Source organism: Bicyclus anynana, chromosome 18 (genome assembly GCF_947172395.1).
Source record: "Bicyclus anynana chromosome 18, ilBicAnyn1.1, whole genome shotgun sequence".
NCBI lineage: Eukaryota > Metazoa > Arthropoda > Insecta > Lepidoptera > Nymphalidae > Bicyclus > Bicyclus anynana.
This window is the reverse complement of record NC_069100.1, coordinates 15,029,916-15,051,614: the sequence shown is the minus strand read 5'-3', so window position 1 is coordinate 15,051,614 and position 21,699 is coordinate 15,029,916. Positions and strand designations below refer to the sequence as shown.

Below are 21,699 nucleotides of genomic sequence, written 5' to 3'. Positions count from 1 at the left end.
AAATACAGCTTGTAATTATGAGTGCGTTGTCATTGTTTTTTTTTATTAGGATTCCGTAAGTCAACAAGGAAACCTGTATTGGGCTTGATTTTAACTGCAAGTTAGCGATAACTCATGCTTGTACTATACTATAATACTGATCATGTAGTAATGCTTTTTATTTAAATTCGTTATCGACAGGCCACGTGATCAAGTTATCGATTATTATCTAGCTGAAAATCAGCGCTGTATGTTCTTCGATTATGGGGAGCATATAGCAATATGCTGGGGTAGGACCTTTTTCTAGGTTATGCCACATATCGCAGGGTATTATTCTTAAATAATAGGGATGATGACAGTTTTTTAAATTGTATATAAATTAAGAGTACGCTAATAGTAAAGTAATTTTGTAAAAGAAACAGGGTATCTGCGATCATTACTTTCGGAGCTGCAGGGATTCAAAGGGTCAGATTTGCGACGCTGCCGCGGATCCCTGAAAAACGCCCCATACAAAATGGCACGAACTAATGACGTCGTAAGTAATGTAATGATCGTTAGATTTGTATGAGCGTACAAACAAAATTACTAATATCTTTGTTATTTGTGCGTTTATGTTTATAGTTCACATATTGAAAAATATCACATTTAATGTAAGGAAGCTAAAACTATATGAATTTTCATCTAATTACGATAAAAAAAATTTAATAGATTTTGAAATTTTATAATCTCATTTATTTTGCAAATATCCAGACAATGTTTGCTTTATATATATAAGTTAGTTAAAAATGACCGTATTTACCCGAATGTATCATAAAAATCAATATATTCAAACCTAGTCATCATCCCCATTGTGATGTGTGGCATAATGTAGTAATAAATATATTTTCTTTCTTTCTTTCTATCGATCGGATCCGTTATTCCCATATATATATTTTTGTTTCCGAAGCGTTAGCGTTTTTAGAAAGAGAATCGACGTGCCACATTGCTACAGCACTTTATTGAAATTGTTTTTAACTACAAGTTAACGATAAATATTGACTACTATCTTTTAATGTAATTTTTGTGACAGACCTCACACAGAGAAGTAAATAGTACCGCCATACTTAGTTCTACTGTATTCATATAGCATCACTCAATGAAGTTTAGCCAAGCGATTGAGCGTTCCGGTACGATGCCGTGTAGAAACCGAAAGGGGTGTGGATTTTCATCCTCTTCCTAACAAGTTAGCCCGCTTCCATCTTAGACTGCATCATCACTTACCATCAGGTGAGATTGTAATCAAGGGCTAACTTGTATAGACTAAAAAAAAGTAATCAACATTTGAATCTATACTAATATATAAAGCTGAAGAATTTGTTTATTTGTTTGTTTGTTTGATTGAACGCGCTAATCTCAGCAACTACTGGTCCGATTTGAAAAATTCTTTCAGTATTAGATAGCCCATTTATCGAGGATCCTTATCCTACGGAAACAGGAACCACGCGAGTAAAACCGCGCGGCGTCAGCTAGTGACTGAATAAACGTTAAGTTATCCACATACAATTTCACTAAATAACAAAAGCTTTAATAAGTTCAAATTATTTTTTGCTTAAAACCCCCGAAGGTCCTAAAAATTAAAAATCTCTCTCTTGTAAGAGAAGACATGATGTTCCATACATTAATAGTGATGCCTAAAGAATTATTTTAATTAGATTTATGTTGATAACGGCCCATGTCGGAGTGGCCCTGCCAGGGCTGTCACAAGGGCCCATTTCCAAAATTACAGTTCGTAATTAAGCCGCGCTATCATCGCTTTGTCGTCGCATATTTGCATTTCTTTTTCCCTCGCCATGATTATGCGGAGATCTTTGTGCACCGCGCGCGAAAATTAATTTCTCTCTTGTCGCATTCAAATCTCTAGTCGCGAATGATGCTGTATTTTAACGCTTATGTAACTGTCGTACTTCTGTCGTAGTTACAGCGACTGTCTGTAGTTCTTTAACGTTTTTTTAACACGTTCGCTGCGGTACGAGGTCAATTGACCTCGTACAATCAGTCAATCAATTTATTTATTTGCAGATACATGCATTATTTAAATACAGGTGGTCGGTAGATGTAGATGGTAAATGTATCTTGCCAATTTGGCATGCAAATTATTTATTAAGTATTTAATGATTCAAATGATAATACACCTAGCGTCTTCGAGAGTTACGAGGTTGACGGACCTCGTACCACACCACATGAAGTTTTAGAAGAGAGGAAAGTACAGAAATGCCAGTGCCGCAGCGAACGTGTTAACTAAATAAATTTCTATTTATTACGCTGAAATATATATAGGTACCTAGTATAATCTATACTATTATTATAAAGCTGAAGAGTTTGTTTGATTGAACGCGTTGATCTCAGGAACTACTGTTCCGATTTGAAAAATTCTTTCAGTGTTAGATAGCCCATTTATCGAGGAAGGCTATAGGCTATATATTATCCCCATATTTCTATGGGAACGGGAACCACGCGAGTGAAACCGCGCGGCGTCAGCTATAATATATATACTTAGTTAACATAATATACCATCATCATTATCAGCTTATTTTAACGACTCACTGTAGCAAGACCAACCTCTTTACAGGATAGAGAATATGCAGCTTAGACCCACGACGCTGCTACAATACGCGTTGGCGGGATTGGGGAGATACTTAATGTTAAATTCTACAATGACTACTATCAATTTAAATTAATTCTTTATTTGCTGAGAACACATACATTGTCATTTCTAGCATACAACAATTTATATTTAAGTCAGAATAAAAAGAAAATTAAAATTTAATAGCAAATAATCAAATAAAAATATAAAATTATAAAATGTACTCAATTTTTTTTTTTCAGATTGCATTTTTTTTACATCAGATAATTATTACCTAATGATAATGATCCGGATCTATAGTTTAACGTATCTCCGAGACACGAGGGTGTAACACCAGCAATTTTCCCATTGCGGGCTGAAAATTTTGCTAAAAAAATCTAGATGAAAGAAAAGTTCAGTATTTCACAACCCAACTCAGGGATCAAACCCAAGAGTTCGTGATCCGAAGCCACATAAGCTAACAACTCAACCATCGAGTTAAACTAATAACGAATCTACTCATTATTATTAAAGCTCAAATAGATGTACTTATTTATCAAAAACATAGTTTCGTCTTAATTAGCAAGTGATAACTAACTATGACTTAAGGGTTCTTAACAACCCCTGTCGCAAATAAGTTATAATTACTTTCTTTGAAGGAGTGTTTAACTCAGTTCGTCCCTGTCTTTTCCTTGTCAAAAGGATAGAAAAACATCATAATTAACTGAGGACGGTTGTAAGTTGAGATAACCAATGCCCATGTCGGAGTGCCTTTAATAGGGCTGTCACAAGAACCTATTCCTAAAATTACTGTTTGTGGATGAACGCAAGTATTTAATCAATTTCTGTCACTTTTCAGTTCGCTTCATAGATGTCTATTACATAAGTAGTCTGCGATAGTCTTGACTAGTATCACAGATTAATCAATAATATACAGATGGAGCGTACGGAACTCCAAGGTGTCGTAGCCGCTCCATGTACAAAATTCAAAAAGTAATACATTCCCGAGTCAGTACGACAAGAAGCGTCGAATCAGTAATTTTTTTCAATATTATTCAAAAAAAATTAAAAACTGTTCACAAAAACTAAAAAAATAAGTTGGAGTATTTTTTATTGGAAATATTGGTAATTATTAATTAATTATTATATTCATTTAAGTGATTGTTATTAGTGTTAAATTTTGAAATATAAATTATGAAAATAGTTTGTATAAGCGGTTGTCAAGGAAAAGAGTGACGTTTGTTTTTTTTTTTAATGGGTTTCGCCGGCTTCAGTCCGTTGCTTGTAACGACTCACTCTGGTTACTCTGTGACTAGAATACTCATATTATCATATAACATTTAGGGTTTTTTTTCACCACCTTCTCATATGTGTCTAATAGGATATTCATAAATTGTGCCTTCGTCATCTATACTAATATTATAAAGCTGAAGAGTTTGTTTGTTTGAACGCGCTAATCTCAGGAACTACTGGTCCGATTTGAAAAATTCTTTCAATGTTAGATAGCCCATTTATCGAGAAAGGCCATAGGCTATATATTATCCCCGTATTCCTACGGGAAAGCGGGTGAAACCGTGCGGCGTCAGCTAATTTGACATAAAGTATGAAAGTGACAAAACTTACGGTTACATTGTCCGACATTTCAGGTAGTGAAACTGGCCCATTTTGCACGACATATTTGAATAAAGAACACAAAAAATAATCTTGACACACACCAACTTGTCATTCAAATAAAGAACAGAATAACACAAATTCCAAAAAAAAACGAATCTCACACACACGCAAACGACAACGATTACGGAGTTTAAATATCGAATCTCTATTTTAAAATAGGAACGCGCGCGACGGACGTCCGTAACGTTCAATTTGCGGCAGGAAGCAGCCAATCGCGCCGGTTCCCGCCCGCGTGAGACGCATGCGCCCCCCCTGGCCGCCATGTTGGTTTCTGATTGTTCGAATAAGGACAGTCACTTGAACGAGTCACTTGAAAATCACAATCCAACTCCAAACTCTGACAGTAAGGATCTTTTTAAAATTAATAGCCTAGTAACCGAACGGAACTAGCAGTTGGTAAACCAGCAGGGTTATTATGAAGCTTAGCCCGGTGTATTATTCAAGTTTTTATGGCAAAAAGTCCTCAACATTTAATGAATAAAATTAAGTTTGTGAGATAAAATATAATAAAAAAATATAAAACTAATTATTTCATTTTAATATATTTGATAATAAATGACAACCATTTATCTGTATCACGCAATATAAACGCAAAATTATTAATTTACTTTATGAGTAATACTGGCTGTTTTTGGTGCATTTGCCTAAAAAAAAGGTTATGCTCGCACTTCGCTATACAAAAATGACAAGAGTATCAAAATTTCATCATATGGAAAACCTGCAAAGATGAAAATTCATTTTCAGAAAGTGTGTTTCCTCGCAAAATTACGGCTCGAGCTTACAATATCGCCTCGGCTGTAATTTTCAACTTACTGCACTTACATCATAACTAGCGAACGCCCGCGACACCGTCCGCGTGAAATTTAGTGTTTCACAAATCCTTTGGGAACCATGGATTTTTCCGGGATGAAAAGTAGCCTATGTATTAATCCAGAGTAAAATCTATTCAAATTCCAAATTTCAGTCAAATCGGTTAAATAGTTGCGGTGTTAAAGAGTAACAAACATCCATAAAATACAATGAGTTGTGAAACTCAAAAGAGGATGACACAGTGAATTTCAAACTCAAATTGAGACAGGAAACACTCGATACTCCCCGCTGGTGCACCCCATGACTGACTGATGAGGGGTCACTTCACTTAGAAGTGTTACAACATAGTGTATGTATTGATGATGGGTTATTTTATTTACCCCACAACGAAGTTATGGGAAGAGTTATATTAACCTACTAGCTGACGCCGCGCGGTTTCACCTGCGTGGTTCCCGTTCCCGTATGAATACAGGGATAATATAGCCTATAGCCTTCCTCGATAAATGGGCTATCTAACACTTAAAGAATTTTTCAAATTGGACCAGTAGTTCCAGAGATTAGCGCGTTCAATCAAACAAACAAACAAACTCTTCAGCTTTATAATATAAGTATAGATATAAATGAACTTTTAAAATCAGTTCATTAGTTTAGGCGTGAAAGCGTAACAGACTTATAACGTGGATTATTATTTCAGTTCAGTCATTTTAGTAAAGGAGCCGAAGAGGGTATTTTTGTAGTTACTCGAGCGCGGCAGATAAACATAAGGGACTATATGCCCTTAATTTGGTGGGTACGTTTAGAGCAAACAAAAAAAAAATAACTTCAGAAATACTCAACCAGTACGTCAGATAAGGATAATTATGTAGGTTAGTTTTTTTTTATTCTTTACAAGTTAGCCCTTTACTACAATCTCACCTGATGGTAAGTGATGATGCAATCTAAGATGGAAGCGAGCTAACTTGTTAGGAAGAGGATGAAATCGACACCCCTTTCGGTTTCTACACGACGTCTTACCGGAACGCTAAATCGCTTGGCGGTACGTCTTTGTCGGTAGGGTGGTAACTAGCCACGGCCAAAGCCTTCCACCAGCCAGACCTGGGCCAGTTAAGAAAACCTCAATCGGTCCAGCCGGGAATCGAACCCAGGACCTCCGTCTTGTAAGTTCATTGCGCGTACCACTGCGCCATGGAAGCCGTCAAAAAACTAGTTAATTACTAAAAGCTGTGCATTTCGAAAATCGTAATTTTCAAGATTTCAGCGTAATGTAATGGAATGGGAGGGTCCCAAAGTTACCAAATAAAACCCTTATATTTTCGTTCTCGAGTTACGAGCGCGAATAATTATTTATTTATTTTGAAGGAAATAATCTCCTAATTAATCGCTAAAATTTTCCGTTAATTTATCGAATTAGGCGAAGTAACCATTTTTTTTCGTATCATTTAATCTACCAAATGTGTTTGGGCTGGTGGGAGGCTTTGGCTGTGGCTAGTTACCACCGACAAAGACGTACCGCCAAGCGATTTAGCGTTCCGGTACGATGTCGTTTAGAAACCGAAAAGGGTGTAGATTTTCATCCTCCTTCTAACAAGTTAGTCTTAGATTGCATCATCAGTTATCATCAGGTAAGACTGTAGTCAAGGGCTAACTTGTCCCCATGACGCTTTAATAACAGCAAATTTAACATCCCTGGCTCCCCAACTATATATCGTATGGGAGAAGAGTACACTCAATGCAGTTTAATTCCAATGCAAATCCGTCACAGCACTCGAGATCTCAACCACATTTCCCTGCACTCTAAAGTCTCAAACTCGACATTTTAGTGAGCGTTCGCAAAAAAAAAGCACTTTAATTCCTACACAAAACCCGATTGTCGTCCGCAAACAACGCATTTACGCTAAGTCGACCGTAATGCCAGGTTTTCAACTCAACCATTAGCGGATCGCTATCTTGATAAAATCTGCACAGTGTCGTTGAAAGGGTTTGTTTTGCAACAGTTTATGCTAAATGTTGGCGACCGTTAACTTTTACATACATATTGAATATAATGGTGCGGTACTTTGCTAAATTTAATGTTGTACAATGGATAAAAAGTTATTCAATTTTTGATTTTATGGCAGTACCAACTGGGTACAATTTACTTCGCCAATGTCGCGTGGTAAGGAAGACACACTTTCAGAGGTTAATCGGTGTAAGCTGGGAATCAAGAATTAATTATTAATCAGCTTAATTTTAACACTATAAATAGCGGATTTTTTTTGTTAGTGTAGTTTGTTAGTGGGAATTTAGGAAGGAGAACATCATATATAGGGGGTGGAGAAGTTTAGGGCAAGAGAAGAGGATATGGGAAACTGAGCCTTCGTCCAAACCACATTCGCACAGAGAGTGATCTCTCACTCTAATTTTGTTCAAGTGGACAGGTGTACAGGCATGACCAAGCCTTAACGGGATATTGTGGAGGTAACCCATCTGACAGCATACCTATGGGGAAAGAACCAGGATTTATCTGGTTGAATAAAGGCATAAAATTTACCTTTAAAGGTTTTTGAGTGGTTCCAAAATGATTGCCAAGATTTATCTAAATAGTTTTTTGCTAAGGTACTGAGGTCATGAAAATAATTTTTAAACGTTTTTAAAGTTATTATTTTTAACTATTATGTACATAGTTGACGGAAAAAGATGACACATTTGCGGCGCGATTCTTGTATTTCACACTCGTCGGCGAACTTTTCGCCTGTGACACGTCTTATTTGAAATTGAAGTTTATGAATATAGCATCATCATTGCAGCCGATGTACGTCCACTGCAGGACATAGGCCTTTTGTAGGGACTTCCAAACATCACAATACTGAGCCGCCTGCATCCAGCGAATCCATGCAACTCGCTCGATGTCGTCAGTCTGGCCGACCTGCGCTTTCTAGTGCAAAGAGGTCTTAGGACCCCCACGTCAGTAAAACAGTAAACAGTATTTTAGAAAAACAAGCACTTTCTTTTGAAAATGCAAACCGACTTTACAGACAACCGATTTAGCCACCAAACTAGCATGACATTTTGGTTCATCAAATAATAAGTGTTATATTTCACTATTCACTAACTACACTTTCTAAAAGCAACAAAACTCACTTAATAAATATTTCATAGCTTTCATAGAAAACATGCTACAAGATCTATGAAATTACACCAGAAAATAATTCAATGTAAAACGTATAAATGTCAAGTAAAGTCTACTACGAGAGAGACTCAGAAGCTGCAAATGACTTTAAAGTTTCAATTCATGTGATCATGAGCAATGTGGATTAAACAAATTACGTCATTATTTATCATTATCAACCCATATTCGGCTCACTGCTGAACTCGAGTCTCCTCTCAGAATAAAAGGGGTTAGGCCAATAGTCCACCACGCTGGCCCAATGCGGATTGGCAGACTTCACACACGCAGAGAATGTCACGATGTTTTTCCATCACCGTTTGAGACACGTGATATTTAATTTCTTAAAATGCACATAACTACACATAAAAGTTCATGCTCTGGACTATATTCGAACCTACACCCGAATCGAGGTCATATCCACTGGGCTATTACGGCTCTCAATACCCATCAACCATAGATCCCTAAGTCCCCCCACCACAAAGAGCATAGACTAGCAACAAAACAAAACCTCCTCGCTATTTATACCCCCATCTCCAGATATCTACAGATGCCGCCAACAATTCTGCGCCATTTTTTTTGAAGGGGAGTGTACAATGGGTACTTTTTTAATTACGAAAAGAGAATATCGCCTTTTGTCTATGGTGGAATTAAAAATGGCCGCGCTGTAATGGATGACGGAGGAATGGGGAAACAATAATACAGACATAATGACTACATAAGTATTTGCGAGTACCTACTGAATCTATATTTCGAAAAACTAACATTACTAGCGGCCCGCCAGGCTTTGTTTCGGTTGAAAGGGTAAATTGTAAAGTTGCATACACGGTAGATTTGCTAGACGGAGGTCCTGGGTTCGAACCCCGGCTGGGCCGTTTATGGTTTACCTGGCTGGTGGGAAGATTCGGCTGTGGCTAGTTACCACCCTACCGGCAAATACGCACTGCTAAGAAAACAACTAATTTCAGAGCTCACACCATTTATCTTGTTATCATTTCAGGCCTAAACCACTGCACCGATTATAAACATTCTTTCACCAATGGATAGCTACTTTATTAGCAAATAACACATCCTTTACTTAACATATTTCCACGAAAGCGGAAAAAACCCCGGATGAAACTGAGAGGCGTAGACAACAAATAATATCAGAGATCACAGTATTATTCTATGTTGTGTAATGATGAAAGAGGAAATTTTTTCGAGTGCCATAAATATTCGCCATTAGATGAATCTCGTATAAGAACAAGGATCCTTTTAGTTCCATGTCATTTATGCAAATAAAAATAATAACATGTAAGATGTAACATACAAATGTGATTGTGTTATGAATTTATGTGTTTTGCAGATCGTACTTCGTATTGTGTTAGCAAGCTTCCATTCGGAGGGCGTAGGTTCGAATCCGAGGTTATGTGCATTTTAAGAAATTAAATATCACGTGTCTCAAACAGTAAAGGAAAAACATCGTGAGGAAACCTGCATAACAGAGAATTTTCTTAATTATCTACGTATGTAAAGCCTGTCAATTCGGATTATGCCAGCGTGGTGGACTAAAATTATCAGCCTATTTTAACCAATGGAAATACATTATGAGCGAGTAACATAGGTTATAGCTTGGCCCCATATTCCCACAGGAAAGGGAACTACAGTTACTAGTTGAACCGAGGACATCAAGCGGGATGCAGGGAGCCGCTGGATGCTGGCGGTCCGAAATTATGTTTGGAAGTCCATGCAAGAGGCCTATGTCCAACTATGTCCAACATTGGCTGGCTAAGCATGATGATGATCAAATACTTAAAGGAATTGCTGAAGAGTTTGTTTGTTTGGTTGAACGCGCTAATCTCAGGAACTGCTGGTCCTATTTGAAAAATTATTTCAGTGTTAGATAGCCCATTTATCGAGGAAGGCTATAGGCTATATATTATCCCCTTATTCCTACGGGAACCACGCGTGTAAAACCATGCGGCGTCAGCTAGTGCTTTTATGTATTCATTACAAGTAAGTTCTTAATTACAATCTCACCTGATGGTAAGTGATAATACAATCCAAGAATAAGCGGACTAACTTGTTAGGAGGAGGATGAAATCCACACCCCTGTCGGTTTATACACGACATCGTACCGGAACGCTAAATTGCTTGGCAGTACATCTTTGCTGGTAGGATGGTAACTAGCCACATCCAAAACCAGACCTGGACTAAATAAAAAACATCAATCGGCTCAGCCAGAGATCAAACCCAGGACCTTCGTCGTGTAAATCCACCGCGCATACCACTGCACCACGGAGGCCGTCGAAATGCAGTGTTATTGCCACCAAAGAAACATCTCATTAGCAGCGCCTCCAGTGTTGCAAGTCATTTACACGAGGTAATCACTTATCGTCAGGCGACCCGCAAGCTCGTTTGCTAGCCATTAAAGCGATAAAATTTAATTTATGTTTTCCCTAGTCTAAAATCCTACCCTACTTTTGTGTGTAAAAATCTAAAAAAAAACAATCTTTTTTATTCATAAAACAGCTATAGTCCTGGGTGGACGGAAATTATGGAAATAAAAAAAAATGGCCGCTCCCGGTGAATTCCTAATGCATTTGAAGGAAACGGGGACAAATCGATTGATTTTGTATTCATTTACGAGTGCCAAATGCTCGCAACTTGGTCTGCACTCAATTCAGTTGTTTTCAAATGTTTTTCCACGAGTATCGAGTATAAATATACTCAGAGGCACAATTATCCGCCCACTTTAATATGACGCGAGCATATTAAAGTGGGTGGATAATTTTGTCTCTAAGTATACATTGCTATATCTATTGGTCTAAGATTCGGCAAGAAATATACATATACACCCTCATCTGTTATCTATTAGTGATAAAAAATAACAGATAGATAATATTTAAAGTGACTCATTGCAAATAGGTTGCCTAGATAAATTCCGGTCAGACACATTTTTCATACAAAATCTAGGTAACCATGAAAGCAAAGGCAATTTAATACAGTAAGATTAAGCATAAAATGAGCTTTAGTTTGACACATTACCTAATTATGGTAAGAGGGAAGTAGATTAAAAAAAATTAATAAAAAAAATAATCATTTAATTTTACAAAGCAATTAAAAGAAAAGCAAGAAAAAGACCCAGTTTCCGATAAAACAAAAATATTATTAAAAAATAGAAGAATTTTACGCTTTCACATTTTAAAAATGATACGTAAGTTATTCTACGAGTAGGTATACTTATCTCCGTCAAGTAGACACAAAAAAATGATTCCAAAATCAACTGTTTAGATAAAACGGGGACAACGAACGGTGACAATCAATCAATGAATACATTCATTTCGTATTCATTTATTTATTTATTGCAGTTCAAACTTTGTCGTCACAAAAAGCTTGCGGTACATGTCATTTAATCGCAAAAATATAACTTGAAGGTGTTGAAATAGGGGATGAAAACCTAACATAACCACAGTAGAAAAATCAAGTAATAGTTTCTGATTAAAAGAAATATAATATAAATACCTATATATGGACAATACACACATCTTTGGAACTTACTCTAAAGCCTAGTACGGACTACTTTAGCATTTTAGTCGAGTAGCTCACTAAACTACTTGCTACTGCCTAAAAGTCGTTCGCACTTTGTTCGAGTACAGCTCACAAGTGTGTGGTGGTTTGCAACGCAATAAAGTATTTTCCAAATCTAAGTAAGCCGATTGTTTGATTTGTTTGTTACGGTATTCTGTGGACTTAACATTCCATAAACAGTCATGGTGTAAATATTTTGTAACAAAGAAGATAGTCCGTTTCAGGTCCACTTTTGTACCCCATATCATTAAAATTTAAAAACTGTATTAAAATCTAAATAAGTGAATAAATGTAACTAAATAAAAATAAAGAAATAAAATGAAAACCCAAGTTCTTGAGTTTTAACAAGACGGCGCCCATAAAGCAACTATGACATGACAATTGACAGCAAACGTCAAATCGACTACTGCATTTAAAACGTCATCAATCCGCCATTATTACCCATAATAGTGTTGCATTTCTTGGGAGAGAATGAATATTATTTTATAAAGTAGTCCGAACAAGCCTTAAGTCTAAGCACACAAAGTATCTAGCCCTAAATTAAGTGTAGCCTGTGTTATTAGTACATACAGATCAGGAAAGTATACAGCTGTTTACAATTTTTATTTTTAACCGACTTCCAAAAAGGAGGAAGTTCTACGTTCGGCTGTATGTATGTTTTTTTTTTGTATATCATCAAGTGTACACAAAAAAATGATTCCTAAACGAACTGTTTACATAAAACGGGGACAAAATCGGCGACAATCAATCGATATATTCATTGCGTATTCATTTATTGCAGTTTGAACTTTGTCACCCCAAAAAGCTTGCTGCACGTGTCATTATTTCATGCACACATCGCTAGAAGCAAAATATGTAAAAAGAATCAGCGACACAGATTTTTTGACAAACATCGATATAGACGGACGCTAGTGACGCAAACGTTTTAGGGTTCCGTAAGTCTGAAAAATTTAATTAGACATTGTCGGTTAATAAAATAATAACCATTAGTCAAGCATTGGAAAAATACAAGAATTTTTTTTAGAAGCATAATTATTTATCGTACCTGTTAATACGCCAATCTCAATCTTTTTTTATAAGGCGGTGCCAATCCAGTGTCATGTTTTAATTAAAGACGTTTCTGAAAGAACCACAGAAATTTTGTAATTTAAACGGTTTGAATTAAAACATCACTGGCTTGGCACCGCCTTCAAACCGATCAGAAGGTAGGACATAGGTACGAAGTTATTTCTTGCTTTTTAGTTTAGGCTAATTTTTGAATTGGAAGTCGGTAGAATTTTTTTTATTAAATTTTTTTTTACAATTAAAATATAAATATGATCATGAGGTTGGTTTGATAGAGAGTTCGTTTATAACATACAGATTTCCCAAAGCGCCATGCTAGGCCTAAATATAAAGCATAAAATAAAAAAATAAACTAATAAGAAACAGAACAAAAATTATAAACGCGGCATAACTAGCATGTAACCTAAAATGGCGCTGGGGTGGACACATGACGAAAACAACGGGCGGACGGCGGACGAAGTTACTGCAGTAGTACCCGCGTGTCGAACGGCGGTCGAGAAGCCGGCCGAGACGACGGAGGCGGGACGACATCGTCGATGGAGCGAGGACCTGGACAAGATTGGCGAGAGATAGAGATAATGTCCTTTTCATGTAAGAAGTCCCCCAGATGCGGCGCTAATCTCTCATTGCGGTAATTTAGTTCAGGTTTTAGTCGCGGACTTCTTTAATGAAAAGGACTCTACATGGAGAAAAATGGAGGCCTATGCCCAGAAATGGGCGTTCCAATAATAATTAATTGACATCAAGCACTGACGCTATAAATTAATTTTCTTTAACTAAACTAATAGTGACAATGACGAAGAATTTTTCTGACATATACATAACATATATTAATTTGTAATTGACATGTTTGTTTAAAATTAATAAATAACTTTTATATTATTAGCAAGGCATTATTAAGGTTAAGGTTGGTTTACTTCGTAAGATGCTGTGAATGTAAATTCTTATCTCATCATGCATCGCGCCTTTTCTGGCGCACGAAAAATAATAAAATTTAATTAAAATTTTATGAAAATCTTAATAATAAAAGAGGTAATATGCTTTCAGCAATTTAGACACTATACCGCGGTGCGATGGAATCAACAAGGTTTAGATTAACTATAGTTAAGTAGTTTATTTTATACAACATTTTGCAGTTTATTAAGTTTTACTTACTTATGCTCATATTTTGGTATCATTTGATTAATACTTAAGCATGGATGTTTATTACTCAATTACAGCTCAACGGCTGAACGAATTTGGATGAACTTTTGACCATTTCTACAAAAGCATAAAAACAGCTTTTTATCCCGTAATTCCGAAGAATTTATGCGAATTAAACCGCTAGATACAGCTAATGTCACTTAAGTACAGTTAATTAATTTAAAAATTAAAATATTGCATTGCTAAAAACTAGAAATTAATATATAAAATAAATTAAATCGAATATAAACAGAATAAACTCACGTGAATTAGACTAGCCGAGATTCTGAGCTTTTTCTTATTGCGTAAAGCATGCGCATTTATTTTTTAAAATTGAGAAATATATATTAATCCTTATAATAAAAGGCAAACTACCAATCTTGTCATCTGACGTTAGTGATTGTAATACAATTAAAACACCAGGCTAGCAAAGCCTCTGGCTTGTCTGACTAAAATACTTGAGATCCACTCTTATATAGTTCAGATGTACCTAAAAATCTGATAAACGTGTCTTTTGTTGTCTGTACGTAAAAAGGTTAAATAATGCACTAAACATAATGCGCGCCAAGCTTCAAGAGTTCAACATTTAAAATTCAAATATAGATTTCGTCACCGATAAATGAACCTTATATTTTTGTTGAATTGAATTGAATATAACAAAAATATACTTTTATTCTGTTACTAAATGTTATCTTATCATTATTATCTATCTTCGTCTTCGAAACATCAGCTACTCATCTGCGTTATAATAATATTTGTATTATAATCTAAATGCCTGTCACAGCCAGACCTTTGTTATTTGACCTCCGTGGTGCAGTGGTATTAGAAGACGGAGGTCCTGGGATCGATCCCCAGCTGTGCCGATTTAGGTTTTCTTAATTGGTCCAGATCTGGCTGGTGGAAGGCTTCGGCCGTTGCTTGTTACCACCGTACCGGCAAAGACGTCCATTTAAGTGATTAGGGTTCCGGTCTGACAAACTTTCATCTTTTACAGAATTATGAAGATCTGGCAGTGACAGGCTATCGTTCAGCAGCTGTATTGAGGTTATTGTATAGTCTATCTCAAAAACTAATTTGAATGAGAAAGAAATATGCATATTCTATTCAATGACTGCTTCAGTTCTCAGACAGTGAGACCTATCCTTAGGTTTAGTTATGATTTCAGCCATTTGCGTTCACCATTCGATCATTATGACCGAGATTCTGGGTTTGATTCCCAGCGCGAATGAGTTTTGTAATAGTTTTTTTTTAAAACGGAAAACAGACAAACGGTCTAAAAATTCTTTTATTCAAATCCTACTTATATTAAAACCGCGAAAGTTTGTATCTATATGAATGGTTTTTGTAAATCTTTCACGCAAAACTATTAAATGAATTTGGCTGGAATTCGAATTGGACTTATTTGTATATACCCTGGATTAAAGTAAAGTTACGTTTTATCCCGGAAAAATCCACGATTTCCGCAGGATTTGTGAAAAACTAAATTTCAAGCTAAGAAAGTGGTTTCTGATTGTCTCTTGAGTTTTCTGATTTTAATAAAGTTATTTACTTAATTATTAATAGGTCGTAAATTATATTTTTATCGCGATTTAAGAATTTCTATATAAAATTCAATATTAATTTATTTCAATTAGTCTTAGGTATGACAGCAACGTTTCAAAAATATTCAAAATTCATTTATTTCAAGTAGGCTCATTTTACAAGCACTTTTAAAACGTCATGGTTGACTATTTGTAAAGATTCTTCCACCGGCTCGTAAGGCAGGTTCTTCTGAGAAGATCCGGCAAGAAACTCAACAGTTGCTCTTTTGAAAAATAAATCAAACAATATTTGAATCAATAAAATTTCTTATAATTTAACTTCCTGTGTGGAGGTAGAGTTAATCCAATGGCCTCCAAGCATCTTTATCATTAAGGAACTCATCAATAGGCTAGTTGAAACTTTTTTAATGATCTTAAATTGTTCATTATGGTTCTACTAGACTGAACTTTTTTTTTAAATATTTTTGAGACGTAATTACATGAAAATTTTAGTTTTCAAATATGTTTTTGACAATACGAGCCATGCCTGTTGGCCATGACAGTCTATATTGCAACTGTTTCATGACGTCACTGTAATAAATCCCATAAAAACGGAGCGTTTGACAAAAATATTAATTAACAATTTGTTCGACGTTTAATACATCAAGTATGTTAGTGACGTCACAAAATGGACGACAGTGTTTTAAATATTACTAAATACAAATAACATGATCAATACCTCTTTAGTGAACTGTATAGCTCAGATTGCGTACTACATAGTACAGATAACAAGCTCCCATTCTGTCGTTATCAACTAATGCTATTCATCCGATGAGAGGACTCCTTACTCGTACTATCTAAACGTTCATTTTAATAGATGTTGACTAGTGTTGCCATGACTCTGAGTATTGATTCATCATTAACAATCAATAATCGGCTCACTGTTGAGCATGAGTCTACTCTCAGAATTAGAGGGAATAGTCCACGATGCTGGCCCAATGTGGATTGGAATTGGATTGGATTTCACACGTAGAGAGTTAAGAAAAATAACAGGAAATTTTTCCTTCACGTAATATTTCTTAAAATGCACATATCTAAAAAGTTGCAGGTCCATTCCCCGTATCGGAACATTTTTTTTTTAAAACTCAACATTTGGTAAATTGAGGTTCACCCCCGTGCTTCGCAGAACCCGTTAATCCAATTGGTCCACTGTTCAAACAAAGTTAAGAAGCTACGTAGCCCCAGACAATCGTCATCAACCCATATTCAGCTCACTGTTGAGCTCGAGTCTCCTCTCAGAATGAGAGGGGTTAGGCCAATAGTCCACCACGCTGGCCCAATGCGGATTGGCAGACATTAACACACGCAGAGAATTAAGAAAATTCTCTGGTATGCAGGTTTACTCACGATGTTTTCCTTCACCGTTTGAGACACGTGATATTTAATTTCTTAAAATGCACACAACTGAAAAGTTGGAGGTTTATACCCCGGACCGGATCACACCTGACACCCTCCGGAATCGGAGGCAGAGGTCATATCCACTGGGCTATCACGGCTTCGAAGCCACAGACAAACACTACATAAATACACAGACAAACACATCATTTACAACATCCTTCGTTTGATGTTGGAAATTGGAGAAAACATGCACACACCCCATAGGATAGGATATTCCATTAAGTGCAGTGCTATTAAAGTTCGCAGAGCCGTTAACGTCAAAAGCAGCTTTAATAACGTCGCAGCTCACCGGTCACAGCGAACGAATGAAACGTGAACGAGTGAACGATTACGAATCATTACACGATCTGCGAGCGAATGAGCGACTCATAATGCGTACCAAACGGCTGTCGGTATCGATGTTTTTACGGTACTGATCTAAACTGCTTTGTAGGTCCAGTTGTTAGTATATAAATACGATCGAGGGTTGGGCTATAAAAATTATTGGGGTTTTATTTCAGCTGTAAGTGTTGAATTGTAACTAAGTAACATTATTTTATTAACCTCTTCTGTAACTACATATTATATAACTACCGTCTTATAAGATAAGGCTGTCTTATACCCCGTACCAATAATGATGACGATAAACCTAAACGGATTTTCACAATTTGATTAAACCAAAAAATTGTAATAGATAACAAATCCCTATCGATAAAGTATCCTGGTAGTAACAAACAAAATGTAGAAAGTTTCGAATTTGAAAATAAATAAAAAATCCGAAAAAACACCAAGATAACACTCCGGGTTCAAATATAAAAAATCTAACCGTCGTCCTTCTTAGAACTAATACAATAAACATGTGTCCAGATAAATGAAAAAATTACAATAAAGCACACGGGCGGCCATGTTTACAAAGATGGCGGGTGTCGCAATTTGAATTTCGAATCGCGGCTCTTATCGCGGCGGGGTCAGCGTTTCCTATCGGCGTTTATCGGCGTCACTTCCTGTTCGATATTTGAAATATTGAATTTTTGAACGCAGCAAAGTTGGAAATGAAAAAAAATATACACGGCTCGGGACTCTGGCGTTTTTGTGCTTATCTCTGTTGGTTACCAAATAAAAAAAATATTATTACGAAATGAAGTAAGTAAAAATAAAATGTTTTTTTTTGTGATAATGAATATTAAATACTGTTTTGCCTTAACGTACGTAGTAACCAAGAAAATAAATTATATAGTTATTCAATCTTCTTCTTCTATTTAGTTTGTGACGTTGAAGGGGTATTCGATGAAATTACTGTACCGATTTTGAAAATTCTTTTACCAATAGACAGCCACGTTACTTGTAAGTTATGATATATAGTTATATATACTATAATTGGGCTTTGCAACAACGCTATGACAATGAAAATTTGAAAAAAATGGGGAAAAATAAGTTTCCTATTGAGAGCTTTAGTTACGCAAAAATTATGTATGACGGAATTGATACGATTTAAAAAGTTAAAAATCGTCTGCGACAGCATTTGAGTTATCTTTTAAAGATAACTCATTATAATCTTTTTATGGTCATTTTAAAATAATACATGTCGTCTTTGGCTTTCAACAAATAAATAAAAAATAAATATTATAAGTTTTAACCACTAGCAAGTGTCGAGGATTTCCACGCGGACGATGTCGCGGGTATTCGCTAGTATAATAGATATTGTGTATATTCAAAATTGGTTTTCAAAACTATCCAAAAGGATATAATGTCGGCTCCGTAGGATAATGAGTTCGGTTTAGCCCGTCAATACAATATTGCGCTTTTTCGCAAATTAATTGTTCGCATTGCAAATAATTATGCGGCTCGTTGCATTTATTAATTGCTTCCGATTGATATTTTATGATTGCCGGTTTTAATATTTATCGTCTAATAGTTTTAGTAGCCTCGTATGTTCAGTGGCTGTGGCTTTGAGGTTTAGAGTTCGAGTTCTACGAGATATTGAGCTATTGGCTCTTCCAAGATGTACCTCATTAGTTCAGTGGCATTGGTTCGTTCCGAATCCATGTCCATCCATATATTTTATACTAGCTGACGCCGCGCGGTTTCACCCGCGTGGTTCCCGTTCCCGTAGGAAAACGGGGATAATATATAGCCTATAGCCTTCCTCGATAAATGGGCTATCTAACACTAAAATAATTTTTGAAATCGGACCAGTAATTCCTGAGATAAGCGCGTTTAAACAAATAAACTCTTCAGCTTTATAATATTAGTATAGATAGGCTCAGTTTACAAGCTTTGAAACGTCTGGTTTCAAGTTTCAAGACTTATTTCACAGGCTGTACCAACGTTTCAGAAGGCAGATTGACTGAGCAGCAATAAATTCAACAGTTGCTCTTATAAGATCACCATTCTTTACAATATTTATTATATTCTAATTAAATATATCTGAAACGAAATATATCATAAAAACCACTAGACGCACATAGACGAAATGATAGCAGGGAGGTAGATTATAGTTAGTAGACTTCCACTAAGAACAAATTTTGCGACAGGGCCGGACTAAACAGGTCTAAGGGTAAATCAAGTCTGGGGCGTCCACTAGTCATTACCTACCATGTATTCTGTGTCATCACATAACATTAATTCTGCTTCTTGTATAAACAGGAAGGCGATCCATGTCTCCAAGCTATAACATCGATACGTAATCAAAAAGCTTACCTACCCTCATCGGGAATCGTAGTGGGACTAAGCCCCATATTCCCTCCCTAATGATGATGTAATATAACGAGCCTAATAACAATGACGTCACATACTAAAGCTGGTACTAAATAATAAAAATTTTAATAAAAAAAATACAACCGACTTCAAAACCTAAAAACGTACCCACTAAACTAAAAAGCGAAAAATAACATCATAATATGTTCTACATGCTGATCAGTATGAAGGCGGTGCTAAGCCGGTGATGTATTAATTCAAGCCATGTGTGCATATCTTATAGATTTAGATTTTGCAGACAGTGTTGTTTCATGTGGTCCTGTCAGAAATGGCTTGAATTAAGACAACACCGGCTAAGCACCGACTTCATACTGATCAGCATGTAGAACATATTATGATGTTATTTTTCGCTTTTTAGTTTAGTGGGTACGTTTTTAGGTTTTGAAGTCGGTTGTATTTTTTTTATTAAAATTTTTATTATTTTTCAATTTTTAGTGTAAAATTTCATCTCAAACGAATACATCAGACCCCTAATGACAGTCACAACCCATCTTGGTACAAAATTCTCAGCAATACAAATTAATCAAGTCCAAGCACAAGGTAGCTACCGTAAACCGTCAAGGGGTTCCCTACATTGACCTTGGTCTTCATCATCAGACCCCTAATAACAGACACAACTCATCTAGGTAGAAAGTTCTCAGCAATACGAATTAATCAAGGCCAAACACAAGGTAGTTACTGTTAACTGTTAAGGAGTTCCCTTAATTGTCCTTGGTCTTCATCACCAAACCCCTAAATGACAGTCACAACCTATCTATGTGGAAAGTTCTCATTAAGACAAATTAATCAAGCCCAAACACAAGGTAACTGTTGTAAATCGCCAAGGAGTTCCCTCGTCTGTTTTATGACTCCATCATCAGATCGATTTTAAACCTTCATAATTTTGTATTTCTTAAAGGCACTAAATGGAAAAGTTCACGAACACACTAGACACCCATATAATTTTCGAAAGTTCCCCTCAATTTCTCCAGGATTCCATCATCAGATCTTGTCATGATGGCAATGGGATCAAATGGGGACTATACCGTTTCAAACAAAAAAAGAATTTTTGAAATCGGTCCAGGCGTCTTTGAGTAATCGGTGTACATACATAAAAAAAAAAAAAAAAAAAAAAAAAAAAAAAAATACCGGCCGAATTGAGAACCTCCTCCTTTTTGAAGTCGGTTAAAAATGACAACGTACACTCGGCGACAGATTTTACGTCAAGTGTGCGTGAACCCTAAATTCCAATATGGCTGCTCGGCGAACGGGCAAACATCAATTGACCCCAATTCGTGATGTGATGGCGCGACACTGGGGTATAGGGTTGCCATGATAGCTGGGTTTACTTTGCCTTATAATGGGTTAATGCAACAGTATTACAACTGCATACGTTCCTGTATTGATTACTAGCTGACCGCGCGCGGTTTCACCCGCGTGGTTCCCGTTCCCTTAGGAATGCGGGGATAAAATATAGCCTATAGCCTTTCTCGATAATTGGGCTATCTAACACTGAAAGAATTTTTCAAATCGGACCAGTATTACCTGAGATTAGCGCGTCCAATCAAACAAACAAACTCTTCAGCTTTATAATATTAGTATAGATAATCATTAACACTATAATAAGATTTTCCTATAAACTTGCGTTTAATAAACATTTTAAAGTTTTTGAAAGAAAATAGTATAGTACTAAAATATAATTAAAGAGTATAGTATATAGTTACCTACTGGACTCACCCGTGGTATGATCATAAGATGAACATTTCAATTATTATAGTATGTATATTTATGTTTGTTTCTATTCTATTAATGTACCTATCACCATACCTAATGTAAGACTAAGATTATATAAATGATAATTAATCACTTACCAGTCAAAATGCCAGTTAAGTAGGCCATCTTCTTTCAATTTTTATCTGTAACAAATAAAATTTAAATTAACAAAATGACCACCACAACTACGACACTATCAGAATATG

At 36.0% G+C, this 21,699-nt stretch overlaps 1 long non-coding RNA gene across 1 annotated transcript in view; it reads right to left on the bottom strand.

The window, feature by feature from the left end:
• LOC112055498 (uncharacterized) overlaps nucleotides 1-21,699 on the bottom strand; it is a 68,908-nt gene that overhangs the window by 30,010 nt on the left and 17,199 nt on the right. The window contains exon 2 of the long non-coding RNA XR_002887506.2: nucleotides 21,592-21,636. This is a non-coding gene — a long non-coding RNA (uncharacterized LOC112055498). The remainder of the gene's footprint in view (nucleotides 1-21,591; nucleotides 21,637-21,699) is intronic.